The following is a 15,261-nucleotide window of genomic DNA, read 5'->3' as shown; positions in this document are numbered from 1 at the left end:
TTTATGATGAGACTATCTGGATGTAAACCCATCACAAGGAAGATCTATATACATAATCTAAGTTCTCCTAGTCCATATAGAGTTGATATTTTATACTTTAAGCAAAATGTAAGCCTCAAAACCATAAAGTCCTTTTTAAATCTTCTCTATGTTTATTGTTATATCTATATACACTGACAACCCTTCAAGGGATGAATAACGTTTTTATATTTATCCAGATATGTGCCACTCTTGTTGGTCATCCTTTATTTCTTAAGTCCCAAGTTTCCCATTTATTTTTCTTCACCCTACTTTCTTCCTTCAAAGTAGGAATATTGACAATGAATTCTCTCCCTTTTCCTTCCAAGAAGAAAATTCATCAAGGTATTCACCAAAGGTATTCTCCAAGAACACCTTTATTTCACCTTAATTTCTAAAGGATATTCTCAATTATTGAGAATTGTTGATTGGCAGGTTTTTTGTTTTTTTTTAAAGATTTATTTATTTTAGAGAAAAAGTGAGAGAGAGCGGGTAGGGAGTGGCAAAGGGAGTGGGAGAGAGAGAATCTCAAGTAGATTCCCTGCTGAGTGCAGAGCTTGAAGCAGGGCTTGATCCCAGGACCCATGAGGTCATGACCCATGAGATCATGACCTGAGCTGAAATCACCAGTTGGTTATTTAAGTGACTGAGCCACCAAGGTGCCCCAATTAGTAGTAGATTCTCTGTGGCTCAAGGAGCCTGACCCAGGGCTTGATCCTGGGACCCTGAGATCCTGACCTGAGCCGAAGGCAGATTCTTGACTGATTGAGCCTTCCAAGCACACCCCCCCCACACACTTTTTTTTTTTTTAAGTTTTTGTTTATTCGAGAGAGAAAACCAGCAGTTGGGAGGGGCAGAGGGAGAGAGAGAGAAGCAGACACTCTGCTGAGGGGGAAGCCCAAAGGCGAGGCTTGTCCTGGGACCTGGAGATCATTACCTGAGCTGAAGGCAGACTTTTAACTAACTGAACCATCCAGGCACCCTGTGGTGGTTCTTTTTTAATATTCTTTCAGAATATTGTTTCTTTGCCTTCAGGGCTCTATTTTTTTTTTTTCTTATGAGAAGGCCACAACCATTTGATTCATTGCTCCCCTACATGTATTGTGCTATTTTTGTCCGACTGCTTTCAGTTTTTTCAAAACCTTTATTTTTTTTAGCAGTCTGATTATGATGTGGCTGGGTTTAATTTTCTTTTAGTTTAGTCGTTTGTCAAGAAAATTGATCATGTAATTTATGTCTTTCACCAAATTTGGGAAATATTTAGGCTATTATTTCTTCAAAAAATTTTTTTTGGTACACGTATTCTGCTCCTTTCCTTCCGGAACCCCAGTGACATGAATATTGGACTTTTTGATATCCCATAAGTCCTTGAGGTATCTATAAATTATTTTCAAAAATTTTCACTATTACATATACCCAGTAATTTTCCTTGTTCTGAAATCAATGAAGCCTGATATTAATGTGCATATTACAGGTTAAATTTTAGTAGTGTTGATACAGCATATCTTTTCCCATCCCTTTACCCTTAACCTAGCTATTTCATTGTATTTCTGATGGGTTTATTTAGACACTAAATAGTTGGGCAATTTTTTTTCCAATATAATTAGAGAAATAATCTGTCTTTTATTTGGTGTGTTAGGACCCTTTACATTCAATGTAATTATTTTTTTAAAGATTTTATTCATTCATTCATGAGAGACACACACAGAAAGAGGCAGAGGGAGAAGCAGGCTCCTTGCCTGATGTGGGACTTGATCCCAGGACCCCAGGATCACGACCTGAGCCAAAGGCAGACGCTCAACCACTGAGCCACCCAGGCATCCCATTCAATGTAATTATTGATAAGGTTAGATTTAGGTCTATCTTTTTTTTAAGATTTAATTTATTTATTCATGAGAGACACACAGAGAGAGGCAGAGAGAAGCAGACTTCCTGTGGGGAGCCCAATGTGGGGTTCGATCCCAGGACCCTGGGGACCTGAGCCAAAGGTAGATGCTCAACCGCTGAGCCTCCCAGGCGCCCCTAGGTCTATCATTTTGTTTTATGTTGGCCCCTCTGTGGTTTTTCTATTCCTTCTATCCTGTTTTCTTTGGATTATGTGAATTGTGAGATAGTAAGAAATATCTATTTGGTCTCTGTCTCTAGTTCCTAACAGTGAGCTCCTAAAACCCCTGTAATTTCTTGAGTGACCGGGGTGCTAGAAGCATATTTTCTCCTGATGAGGTGACTCTTGGTGGGCTTCTAGATAGCTTCGGAATAGGGGCTGGTTACCAGGAAGATCAAACCATGATTAGAATCTTGGAACTTCCGGGTGGCCCTGGTGGCGCAGTGGCTTAGCGCCGCCTGCAGCCCAGGGTCTGCTCCTGGAGTCCTGAGTCTTGGGATCCAGTCCTGCATCCAACTCCCTGCATGGAGCCTGCTTCTCCCTCTGCCTGTGTCTCTGCCTCTCTCTCTTTCTCTGTGTCTCTCATGAATAAATAAAGTCTTAAGAAAAACAAAAACCAATGCTCCCTAAAGCTCTCTCACCGTTTTACGGATGCCTGACGTAAGGCTTAGAGGTTACCTGGAGATACACAGGTACAAGCCTGGCCTCCCGAACAGGTGACCCGTAATCACATATACACAACATCCAGCCACACCTGCCACCACAACGCGGCGTCTCCGCGCAGGTCTCCGCCGGCCGTCTTCTTCACCTGAGGGCATCCCTCGGGCGCGTCCCCCTTTCCCCTCCAGGACCGTGATTCTTTCCCTGTCGCCGCCGCCACTCGGTCCCGAAAGAGACGACCAGGTGCCCCCTTCACCCTCACCCTCAGCGCTGAGCCGACCGACAGACATGAAGTGTCATCCGCTTGCCCGCAGAGGGCGAACTAGAACCTCCAGAAGTGTCTCTGGCGCCGCCGGGCGGATCCCGACGCTTGCATTTCGCCTGACTGGCGGCTTTTCTGGCTGGGGCTACGTTTCTCACAGACGCCGCGGCTCGAGGCCGCGTTCGCCGCGGAGCGGGCGTCTGGTGCGCGGCCTGTGGCGACCCTCGAGCTGCCCGGGCTGAGGCAGCTGGAGTCCTGGCGGTTGCCTCCCGCCCGCGGCTCCGCGTACCAGCTGCTCGGCGTCGGGCCTCGCGGTTCTGTTTGGCGCCGGGAAGCGGTAGAGCAGCACGAGCCCGGCTTCCGCGCTGAGGGGACGCGGGAGGCCGGCGGTCCGCTCCCGGGCCGCATTTCCCGGAGGGCTCTGCGGGCGGACGCTGCGCTCCTCGGGTTCGGCCGCTTTGCGGGAAGGCGGCACCTTAGCTGCTGCGGGGCCTTTGGAGTCTGGTGCAACTTGGCCCGTTTGGACCAGACCGGAACCTGGGAAGGACTGGGGTGAGGGGTTCAGGTAGGAGCATTTCGTGTCCGGAGCCGCTGAAGAGATCGTGTGTGTGTGTGTGTGTGTGTGTGTGTGTGTGTGTGTGTGTGAGAGAGAGAGAGATGAGAAAGAGAGGGAGAGAGATTGTGATATTAACCGTGTGTATTCGTGGTGTGTGATTGTGACTTTATGTGGTGATAACTCTGCGTGATGGAGTAGAGTGCTTGGGACGGTGCCAGTTCCCAGGATGGAGTATGTGACTGTGACTGCATGACTGCGCCATTGTGCACAGGGATGTAGAGGGCCCACGTGATTGTGCAGTTGGGACTGTCCCGCCGTGAGGGGGCTGTGTGATTTTGGGAAACGTGTGCAGCACTGCTGCGTGTGTGTGTGTGTGTGTGTGAGTTCGTCTGTGACTGTGTGGTGTTAGGTGCCTGTGGCTGTGCAGGTGTGACTAGTGTAACCCCCTTGGGGTGTTTGTGTGAGATTGTTTATTTATGATAGTCACACACACACACAGAGAGGCAGAGACACAGGCAGAGGGAGAAGCAGGCTCCATGCACCGGGAGCCCGACGTGGGATTCGATCCCGGGTCTCCAGGATCGCGCCCTGGGCCAAAGGCAGGCGCCAAACCGCTGCGCCACCCAGGGATCCCGTGTGTGAGATTGTGATTGCCTGGCTGTGGGGCTGTAGGTACGTGGGTGTGGGGAGGCTGTGTGATTGGGTCTTTGTCCCCTCGGTGTGTATGTGGGATTATATGTGAATGACCTGGTACAGCACCATGTTTGCACAAGGAGTGGAGGGTTTTGTAATTGTGCAGGTGTGACTCTATCCAGGAGACATCTGTGAGCTCAGGACAGATTCCAGCCTTTCCCTGTAACTGCATTAGGCTGGACTCTCTCTCCCTCTCATTCTCTCCCTCTCTCTCTCTAGATATAGATATAAGTATAGATATATAGATAATAGTCTTTCCTGATTTTCCTTTTACGTGTGTGAGGACAGTGAGGGACTGGAGAAAGTTTGTGTTTTAACCTGGTCAATTGGAATTCCAGGAAAAGCTGGTGTCTCATCAATTTCTTCTTTCTACAGTTACTATTGCTAAGAGAAAGAGTAAAGAATGATTATTGAGTATCTGGAGGCCAAGATCAAAATACTTTGGCATTTTTTTCTTTCTCCCCTTAAATAGTTTTTACTATTAACAGGGCCTTGTTTTTCAGAGCCTAATTTTTTCACCTCTTCTGACAGTTTCTGATTACCAAAAGCCCATTCAACAAACCTTGTCCATAGTATTTCCCATTTGGATATGGGGTCTTGGAGTTAGATCCAAAACTGAGTTTTTTCATCTTTCCCCTCCCTCTTAGTATTTTTTTTAAAATTTTATTTATTTATGATAGTCACAGAGAGAGAGAGAGAGAGAGAGAGAGGCAGAGACACAGGCAGAGGGAGAAGCAGGCTCCATGCACCGGGAGCCCGATGTGGGATTCGATCCTGGGTCTCCAGGATCACGCCCTAGGCCAAAGGCAGGCGCCAAACTGCTGCGCCACCTAGGGATCCCCTTCCCTCTTAGTATTAATATGGCAGTTTCTTCTCTGTGTCCAACCTTTGCTAAGATCTCTTCTGGTCTAGAGAGGCAAATACAAGAGCCTTTATCATAAGTGAATTGTTGGAAATAAGATTAGCAGCATGTATGTAACATCGCACACTACAGTCCTGGTATTGAAAGCCATGGAATTTATGGGATGGTGTTGGTTAGTCTCATTCCAAGTAAGTGACAAGATCTTTCACTTTGGCAATATATTTGGAGTAGAAATGAGATTGGGGGCTTGATCAAAGAATTCTATACCAATAGGGCCAGGATTTAACAGGTAATCTGTGAGTAAACACTTGGACCAGTTTCCAAATCTGTTTTGACTTAAATGCTCAAATGGTCCCCATTGGAGTACTCAACCTGGAATCCATAATGATACTTACTAAGGATTACAAAAAAGATGGATAGATCTACAAACAACACCTTGAGACAACATTTGAGATAATAATAGCCAAAATGAGTTTCATAAATAAGGAAATTTTAAGTGATTTCTGCTCTAAGGTGTCATTTTATGAAGTTAATTAAAACTGTGTTTGAAATAGAGCATATGCATTTTCAACATTATGACTAACACCAATGCCCAGGTGAGAGGGGAATTCAGAAGTTGGAAGAGTTTGCAGTTAAAGTTCAGCTGATCCACATCTAGGCCACAGTGTTCACTCATTTGATCTGTGGAATAGCCTATTAACTGGTCTCTACTTCCTCCATTGCCTGCCTTAAATTACTTCTTAACACAATAGCCAGGGTGATTCTTCTGAAATGTAGGTCAGATTACTTCACTTCTTGACTTAAAGCTTTCTGTTGATTTCCTATCTCAGAATAAAAACCAAAGTCTCTGGGGGCGGCTGGGTGGCTCAGTTGGTTAAGTGGCTGCCCTCAGCTCAGGTCATGATCCGGGGTCTTGGAATCGAGTCCTGTTTCAGGCTCCCTGCTCAGCGGGGAGTCTGCTTCTCCCTCTGCCCCTCTACCTGCTCATGTTCTCTCTCACTCATGCTCTCTCTCAAATACATAAAATCTTAAAAAAATTAAAACCAAAGTCTCTACAGTTGTTTATGTAGCCCTGTGTGATCTGGCTCTCTGTTCCTGATTTTAACTCTGTAATTTTTTTTGTAACTTAATTCTTCCCCCTCTGCATATGTTTGCTGATTCCCCTGCCTGGAATTTTCTTACTCCTGATATTGGCAATCACTCCTTCATTTTCTTCAAGATTTAACTCACATGTCACCAAATTGGAAAAATCATCCTTGACCACCCTGTATCAACCAATGCACTTCCTATCACCTTGTCCTATATAATTTTTCCCTGTAGCTCTTTTTCTTTTTATTGAGACATAATTGATATATAACATTAATTTCAGGTGTGTAATATGATTCAATATATATTTTTTTGTGAAATGATCTCAAAAGTCTAGTTAACATCCATCATCATACACAATTACAATTTTTTTCTTGTGATGAGCACTTTTAAGATCTATTCTCTTAGCAACTTTCAAATACTGTGTACAATAAGACTTTATTAACTATAGTCAATATGCTGTACATTCATCCATAGGAATTACTCATTTTATAATTGGAAGTTTGTACCTTTTGGCCACTCTCACCTATTTTGCCTTCCCAGCTTCCCACTTCTGGAAACACCAGTCTATTCTCTGTATCTCGAGTTCAGTTTTTTTATTTTTTTAAGATTTCCTCATATAGTGAGACTATACAGTCTCTTTCTCTGACTTATTCCATTTAGCCTAATACCCTCAATGTTCATCCATTCTGTTTCAAATGGCAGTATTTCCTTCTTTTTTTTTTTAATCCATCTTGCCATTTGCAATGATGTGGATGGAACTAGAGGATATTCAGCAAAATAAGTCAATCAGAAAGACAATTATCATATGATCTCACTTATATGTGTAATTTAAGAAACAAAACCAGAAGATCATAAAGGAAGAAAGGAAAAAAATAAAACAAGACAAAATCAGAGAGGGAGACAAATTATAAGAAACTTTTTTTTTTTTTAAGATTTATTTATTTGTTTATTCAGAGAGAGTGAGAGAGAGGCAGAGACACAGGCAGAGGGAGAAGCAGGCTCCATGCAGGAAGCCTGAGGTAGGACTCGATCCTGGATCTACCAGGATCACACCCCGGGCTGCAGGCGGCGCTAAACCGCTGCGCCACAGGGGCTGTCCAAGAAGCTCTTAATTACAGGAAGCAAACAGGGCCTTTGGAGGAAAGAAGTGTGGGGGGATGGGTAACTGGGTGATGGACATTAAGGAGGGCATGTGATGTCATGAGCACTAGGTATCATATAAGACTGATGAATCACTGACCTCTACCTTTAAAAGCAGTAACACGTTATATAGTAATTAATTGAATTTAAATAAAAAAATACAAGATGTATATGACAAAGGAAAACAGATTCCAGTATAATTAACATTTAATGTTAACTACTTTCAGGTATACAATATAGTGATTCATCAATTCTTTACATTATTTGGTGCTCATCAAAATAAGTGCTCTTAATCCTTTCAACTATTTCACCCAACCCTTCATCCACCTCCTGTCTGGTAACTATCTGTTTGTTCTTGTAGTTAAGAATCTGTTTTTTGGTTTGTTTCTGTTTTCCTTTGCTCATTTGTTTTGTTTCTTAAATTTCACAAATAAGTGAAATCCTAGAGTATTTGTCTTTCTCTGACTGACTTATTTCACTTAACTTTATACCCTCTAGATCTGTCCATATTGTTGCAAATGGAAAGATTTCATTCTTTTTATGGCTGAGTAATATGCCATTTTGTGTGTGTGTGTGTGTGTGTGTGTATACATGTATCATATTTTCTTTATCAATGGACACTTCCATAATTTGGCCATTGTAAATAGTGCTGCAGTAAACATGGGGGTGCATATATGTTTTTAAATTAGTGTTTTTGTATTCTTTGGGTAAATACCCACAGTAGAATTATGGAATCATATGGTAAATCTAATTTTTAAAAAAAATTTTATTTATTTACATGAGAGAGAGTGACCAAGAGAAGGAGCAGGGGAGGGGTGGAGGGAGAGGGAGAAGCAGACTCTCTGCTTAGCAGGAAGCCTGACACGGGTTTCCATCCCAGGACTCTGGGATCATACCTGAGCTGAAGGCAGAAACTTAACCTACTGAGCTCACCTGGCATCCCCTATTTCTAATTTTTATTTTTATTTATTTTTTTAAAGGATTTTTTTTTAAAGATTTCATTTATTTATTCATGAGAAAAAGAGAGAGAGGCACAGACACAGGTAGAGGGAGAAGCATGCTCCATGCAGGGAGCCTGATGTGGGACTCGATCCCGGGTCTCCAGGATCATGCACTGAGCCGAAGGCAGATGCTCAACCTCTGAGCCACCCAGGCATCCCTATTTCTAATTTTTAAAAAAGGACTTATTTATTTATGAGAGAGAATGAGCATACAAGCAGGGGGAAGAGCAGAGGGAGAGAATCCCCAGCAGACTCCCTGCTGAGGGTGGAGTCCAATGCAGGGGTCAACCTTCCGACCCTGAGGTCATGACCCAGACCAAAATCAAGAGTCAGATTCCCACCCAACTGAACCCAGGTGCCTCTCTATTTCAAATTTTTTTCAATTTAAGATTTTATTTGTTTATTTGACAGAGAAAGCACAAGCAAGGGGAGCAGCAGGCAGTGGGAAAGGGAGAGGGAGAAGCAGGGAGCCCAATGCAGGGCTTGATACCAGCACTCTAGGATCATGACCCAAGCCAAAGGCAGATGCTTAACTGAGCCACCCAGGTGCCCCTCTTTCTAATTTTTTGAAGAAACCTCATGCTGTTAACCACAGTGGCTGCACCAACATACATTCTAGCCAACACCCACAAGAGTTCCTTGGTCTCCACATCCTCATCAACACTTGTTTCTTGTGTTTTTCATTTTAGCCATTCTGACAGGTGTGAGGTGATATCTCATTGTCTTTTTGGTTTGCATTTCTCTGATGATCAGTGATGTTGAGCATCTTTTCATGTATTTGTTGGCCATCTGTATGTCTTTGGAGAAATGTCTCTTCATGTCTTCTGCCCTTTTTAAAATTGGATTATTTGTTTTTGGGGTATTAGTTATATCAGTTCTTTATATATTTTGGGTACTAACCCTTTATCGGATATGTCATTGCAAATATAACATGTATTGTGTTTTAATTTTGTTGTTTCCTGTGCTGTGTATAAGTTTTTACTTTGGTATAGTCACAATAAATTGTTATATTTTTTAAAGATTTTATTTTTAATCGATCTCCATACCCAATGTGGAGCTCAAATTCACAACCCTGAGATCAAGAGTCACATGGTCCATTGACTGAGACAGCCAGCCACCCCAGTCACAATACATTATTCTTGTTTCTGTTTCATTTGCCTCAGGAGCCTTATCTAGGAAAATGTTGCTATGGCCAATGTCAGAGAAATTACTGTTCTTCTCTTTTAGGAGTTTTGTGGTTTCAGGTGTCATATTTAGGTCTTTCATCCATTTTGAATTTATTTTTGTATATGGTGTAAGAAAGTGGGTCAGCTTCATTTTGTTGCATGTAGCTGTGCAGTTTTCCCAATACCATTTGTTGAAGAGACCCTTTTTCCCATTGTATATTCTTGCCTCATTTGTTGAATATTAACTGACCATATAATGATGGGTTTATTTCTGGGTTTGCTATTCTGTTCTATTGATCTATCTGTGTTTCTGTTTTTGTGCCAGTACCATACCGTTTGGATTACCACAATGTTGTAGTATATCCTCAAATCTGAGATTGTGATTCTTGCAGCTTTGTCCTTTTTCAAGATTGGTTTCGCTATTTGGGTTCTTTTGTGGTTCCGTATGTATTTTAGGATTATTTGTTCTAGTTCTATGAAGAATGCTCTTGGTATTTTGATCACGATTGCATTAAATTTGTAGATTGCTTTGGGTAGCGTAGACATTTTAATAGTATTTGTTCTTTCAATTCACGAGCATGGAATATCTTTCCATTTGTTTGTGTCATCTTCAGTTTCTTTCATCAGTGTTTTAAAGTTTTCGGAGTATACATCTTTTACCTCCTTGGTTAAGTTTATTCCTAGGTATTTTATTATTTTTGGTGTAATTATAAATGGGACCATTTAAAAAATTTCTCTTTCTGCTGTTTCATTATTAGTGTATGGAAATACAGATTTTTGTGTATTGATTTTGTATCCTGTCACCTTACTGAATTCATTTAGTTCTAATAGTTTTTTGGTGCCGTCTTTCAGGTTTTCTATATAGAAATAGTGAAAAATTTACTTCTTACTTACTGACTTGGATGCCTTTTATTATTATTTTTTGTTGTTGTCTGATTGCTGTGGCTAGGACTTCCAGTACTAAGTTGAATAAAAATGTTGAGAGTGGACATCCTTGTCTTGTTCCTGATCTTAGATGAAAAACTCAAGTTTTTCCCCCATTGAGGATGATGTTAGCTGGGTTTCTCATATATGACCCTTATTATGTTGAAGTATTTTCTCTCTAAACCTACTTTTTTTGAGGGTTTTTATCATGAATGGATGTTGTACTTTGTCAAATGCTTTTTCTGTATCTATTGAAATGATCATAGAGTTTTTATCCTTTCTCTTGCTGATGTGATTTATCATGTTGATTGATTTACAAATATTAAATACTTGCATCCCAGGATTAGATCTCACTTGATAGTGGTATATGATTTTTTTAATGTATTGTTGGATTGTTTGCTAATATTTTATTAAGCATTTTTGCATCAGAAATATTGGCCTGTAGTTCTCTTTTTTTGTAGTTCTTTATCTGGTTTTGGTATCAAGATAATGCTGGCTTCATAGAATGAATTTGGAAGCTTTCCTTCCTGTTCAATTTCTTGGAATAGTTTGAGAAGAATAGATATTAATTCTTCTTTAAATGTTTGGTAGAATTTACCAGTGAAACTGTCTGGTCCTGGACTTTGTTGGGAGTTTTTTGATTACTGATTCAATTTCATTGCTAATAATTAGTTGATTCAAATTTTCTGTTTCTTCCTGATTCAGTTTTGGGAGATTATGTTTCTAGGAATTTATCCATTTCTTTTAGGTTTTCCAATTTGTTGGCATATAATTTTTCACAATATTTTCTTACAATCTTTTTTTTTTCTTCTTACAATCTTTTGTTATTTTTGTGGTATCATTGTTACTTCTCCTCTTTCATTTCTAATTTTATTTGAATCCTCTATCTTTTTAAAAAATTTTTATTTATTTATGATAGTCACACACACAGAGAGAGAGAGAGAGAGAGAGAGAGAGAGAGAGAGAAAGGCAGAGACATAGGCAGAGGGAGAAGCAGGCTTCATGGACTGGGAGCCCGACGTGGGATTCGATCTCGGGTCTCCAGGATCGCGCCCTGGGCCAAAGGCAGGCGCCAAACCGCTGCGCCACCCAGGGATCCCTGAATCCTCTATCTTTTTTAAAAAAATTCATGAGTCTGGCTAAAGGCTTATCAATTTTGATAATATTTTCAGTGAACCAGCTCCTGGTTTCAAAGATCTGTTCTATTGTTTCTTTTAGTTTTTATTTTATTTCTGATCTAATCTTCATTATATTTCTTTCCTTCTACTGGCTTTGGGTTTTGTTTATTCTTTTTCCGGGGGATCCCTGGGTGGCGCAGCGGTTTGGCGCCTGTCTGGCCCAGGGCGCGATCCTGGAGACCGGGGATCGAATCCCACGTCGGGCTCCTGGTGCATGGAGCCTGCTTCTCCCTCTGCCTGTGTCTCTGCCTCTCTCTCTCTCTCTCTCTCTCTCTGTGTGTGACTGTCATAAATAAATAAAAATTAAAAAAAATATATTCTTTTTCCAGCTCCCAAAGGTGTATGGTGTCATTGTTTATTTTTTGTTTCTTGAGAGGCTTCTATTGCTGTAAACTTCCATCTTATTTTAAAATTTATTTTTATTTTTTAAAAGACTTTATTTATTTGACAGAGAGCATAAGTAGGGGGAGCAGGAGGAGAAGCAGGTTCCCCACTGAGCAGGGAGCCAGGTGTGGGGCTCAATCCCAGGAACCTGGGATCATGACCTGAGCCAAAGGCAGACACTTAACTGCCTGAGCCACCTAGGTGCCACTCTTTTTTTTTTTTAAGATTTTATTTATTTATTTATTCATGAGAGACACAGAGGGGTGGGAGACATAGGCAGAGGGAGAAGCAGGCTCCCTGTGAGGAGTCAAACATGAGACTCAATCCCCAGACATGCCCTGTGCTGAAGGCAGATGCTCAACTGCCGAGCTACCCAGGTACCCCTCTTTTTTTTTTTTTTTTCCCCTCTTTTTTTTTAATTAAAAAAAATTTTTTAAAAGTAGGCTCCACAACAATCATGGAGCCCAATGTGGGGCTTGAACTCAAGACTCTGAGATCAAGACCTGAGCTGACATCAAGAGTTGGACCATTAACTGACTGAGCCACCTGGATGACACTAAACCTCCCTCTTAGAACAGCTTTTGCTGCACCCCAAAGATTTTTAAACCATTGTGTTTTCATTTTCATTTTTGTCTATATATTTTTTTAATTTCCTATTTGATTTCTTGGTTGACCCATTCATTGTTTAGAGCATTTACAAAAAAGATTTATTATGTATTTACTTTAGAGAGAGAGAGTGAGCACAAGCACTGGTGAAAAGACTGTGGGAGAGGGAGAGAGAAAGGGAAGCAGACTCCCTACTGAGTGTAGAGCCCCATGCAGGGCTGGATCTCATAGCCCTGAAATCATGAGCTGAGCCGAAATCATGAGCTGAGCCGAAATCAAGAGTCAGTTCAACCAACTGAGCCATCCGGGTGCCCCCAGTAGCATGTTTTTATTTTTATTTTTATTATTTTTATTTTAAAAAATTTTTTAACCTCAGTGTATTTGTGTTCTTTCCAGGTTTTTTCTTGTGGTTGATTTCCTTTTTTTTTTTTTTTTTTTTTTTTTTTTTAATTTAAGTAGGCTCCATGCTCAGTATGGGGCTTCAACTCTTGATCCTGAGATCAAGACCTGAGCTGAGATCAAGAGTTGAATGCTCAACCAGCTGAGCCACCCAGTTGGTTGATTTCTAGTTTCATAACATTGTAGTCAGAAAAGATGTATGGTATGACTTTGATCTTTTTGAATTTGTTAAGACTTGTTTTGTGGCCTAATATGTGATCTATTGTGGAGAATGTTCCACATGCACTTGAAAAGAATGTATATTCTGCTGTTTTAGGTGAAATGTTCTGAATATATATCTGTTAGATCCATTTGGTCCAATGTGTCATTGAAAACCTACTTCCTTGTTGATTTTCTGTTTAGATTATCTGCCATTGATGTAAGTGGGGTGTTAAAATTCCATACTATTAATGTATCACTATCACTAACCTACTTTATGTTTGTTATTAGCTGCTTTATATATTTGGGTGCTCCCATGTTGGGTGCATGAATATTTACAATTGCTGTATCTTCTTGTTGGATTTCCCTTTAAGATTATATAATATCCTACTTTGTCTCTTGTTACAGTCTTTGGTGTTTTTTTTTTTTTTTTTTTTTTTTTCAGTCTTTAAGTCTGTTCTGTCTAGTATAAGTATTGTTACTCCAGCTTTTTTTTCCACTTGCATTTGCATGATAGATGCTTTTGTATCCCCTTTATCTCTCTTTCTTTCTTTCTTTTTTTCTTTCTTTCTTTCTTTCTTTCTTTCTTTCTTTCTTTCTTTCTCTTTCTTTCTTCTTTTTCTTTCTTTCTTTCTTTCTTTTTTTTTTCTTTTCTTTTCTTTTCTTTTCTTTTCTTTTCTTTTCTTTTCTTTTCTTTTCTTTTCTTTTCTTTTCTTTTCTTTTCTTTTCTTTCTTTCTTCTTAGATTTATTTATTTGAGAGAGAGAGAGAGAGAAGCAGGCTCTACACAGGGAGCCTGATGTGAGACTTGATCCCAGGACCCCAGATCATGCCCTGAGCCAAAGGCAAATGCTCAACTGCTGAGCCACCCAGGCGTCTTAACAGATATGTATTTATTGCCATTTTGTTACTTATTTTATCACTTTTTTGTAGTTCTTCTCTGTCCCTTTCTTTTATTGCCCTCTACTCTCATGGTTTGTTGTCTTTCTTTAGTGACATGCTTAGATTTCTGTTTCTTTGTATATTTTGCATATCTATTACCAGTTTTTAATTTGTGATTGCCATTGGGTTTATATGTAGCATCTTATGCATATAGCAGTCTGTATTGAGTTGATCACTTAAGTTTGAATCCATTCTAAAAAACTAAGTTTTTACTCCTTTCTCCTCGTTTTATTTTATTTTTTAACTTTAAAAGAGATTTCATTTATTTATTTGAGAGAGAGAGCACAAGTGGGGGTGCAGAGGGAGAGGGAGAGACAGGCTCCTTGCTGAGCAGGGAGCCCAAAATGGGGCTCAATTTCAGAGCCCTGAGATCATGACCTAAGCCAAAAGGAGACACTTAACTGACTGAGCCACCCAGGTGCCCCACCTCCCTTCACATTTTAAATATATGGTGTCATACTTTACATCCTTTTATTTTGTGAATTCCTTGATGATTTTTATAGATATACTTAATTTTACTGTTTCTGTGCTTTCTACTTTTCTTTTTTTTTTAAGCTTTTATTTATTTATTCATGATAGACGTAGAGGGAGAGAGAGGCAGAGACACAGGCAGAGGGAGAAGCAGGCTCCATGCCAGGAGCCCGACGCGGGACTCGATCCCGGGACTCCAGGATCACACCCTGGGCCAAAGGCAGGCGCTAAACCTCTGCCTTCTACTTTTCTTATTCCTGCTTATGATATTCCCTTTCCACTCAAGGAATCCCTTTAAACATGTAGGGGCTAGTTTAGTGGTGATGAATTCCTTTAACTTTTGTTTCTTTGGGGAACTTTTACCTCTCTTTTCTGAGTGATAGCCTTGCTGGATAGAGTATCCTTGGTTGCAGATATTTTTTCTTTCAGCACTGTGAATATTATGACACTCCTTTCTGGTCTGCAAAGTTTTTGCTGAAAATCAGCAGAAAGACTTATGGGGCTTCCCTTATATGTAACTCTATTCTTTTCTCTAGCTTCTTTTAAAATTCTTTCTTTGCCACTACCTTTTGCCATTTTAATTACTATGTATCTTGGTGTGGACCCCCTTGGGTTTTTTGTTAGGGGCTCTCTGTGCCTCCTGGATCTGGATTTCTGTTTCCTTCCCTAGATTCAGGAAGTTTTTATTTTATTTTATTTTTTAAAAAAAGATTTTATTTATTTATTCATGAAAGACAGAGAGAGAGAGAGAGAGAGAGAGAGAGGCAGAGGGAGAAGCAGGCTCCATGCAAGGAGCCTAATGTGGGACTCGATCCCCGGTCTCCAGGA

The 15,261-nt window shown here is 40.6% G+C and overlaps 1 long non-coding RNA gene across 2 annotated transcripts in view; it reads left to right on the top strand.

Moving 5' to 3' along the window:
- Nucleotides 1-2,908: 2,908 nt before the first annotated feature.
- LOC140602595 (uncharacterized) overlaps nt 2,909-15,261 on the top strand; it is a 54,102-nt gene continuing 41,749 nt past the window's right edge. For both annotated transcript variants that reach the window (XR_012005535.1, XR_012005528.1), the window contains exon 1: nt 2,909-3,390. This is a non-coding gene — a long non-coding RNA (uncharacterized lncRNA). The remainder of the gene's footprint in view (nt 3,391-15,261) is intronic.

Source organism: Canis lupus, chromosome 1 (assembly GCF_048164855.1).
Source record: "Canis lupus baileyi chromosome 1, mCanLup2.hap1, whole genome shotgun sequence".
In the NCBI taxonomy this organism is placed as follows: Eukaryota; Metazoa; Chordata; class Mammalia; order Carnivora; family Canidae; genus Canis; species Canis lupus.
Note: the sequence above shows the minus strand (reverse complement) of the source record. Positions and strands in the feature narration are given on the sequence as shown.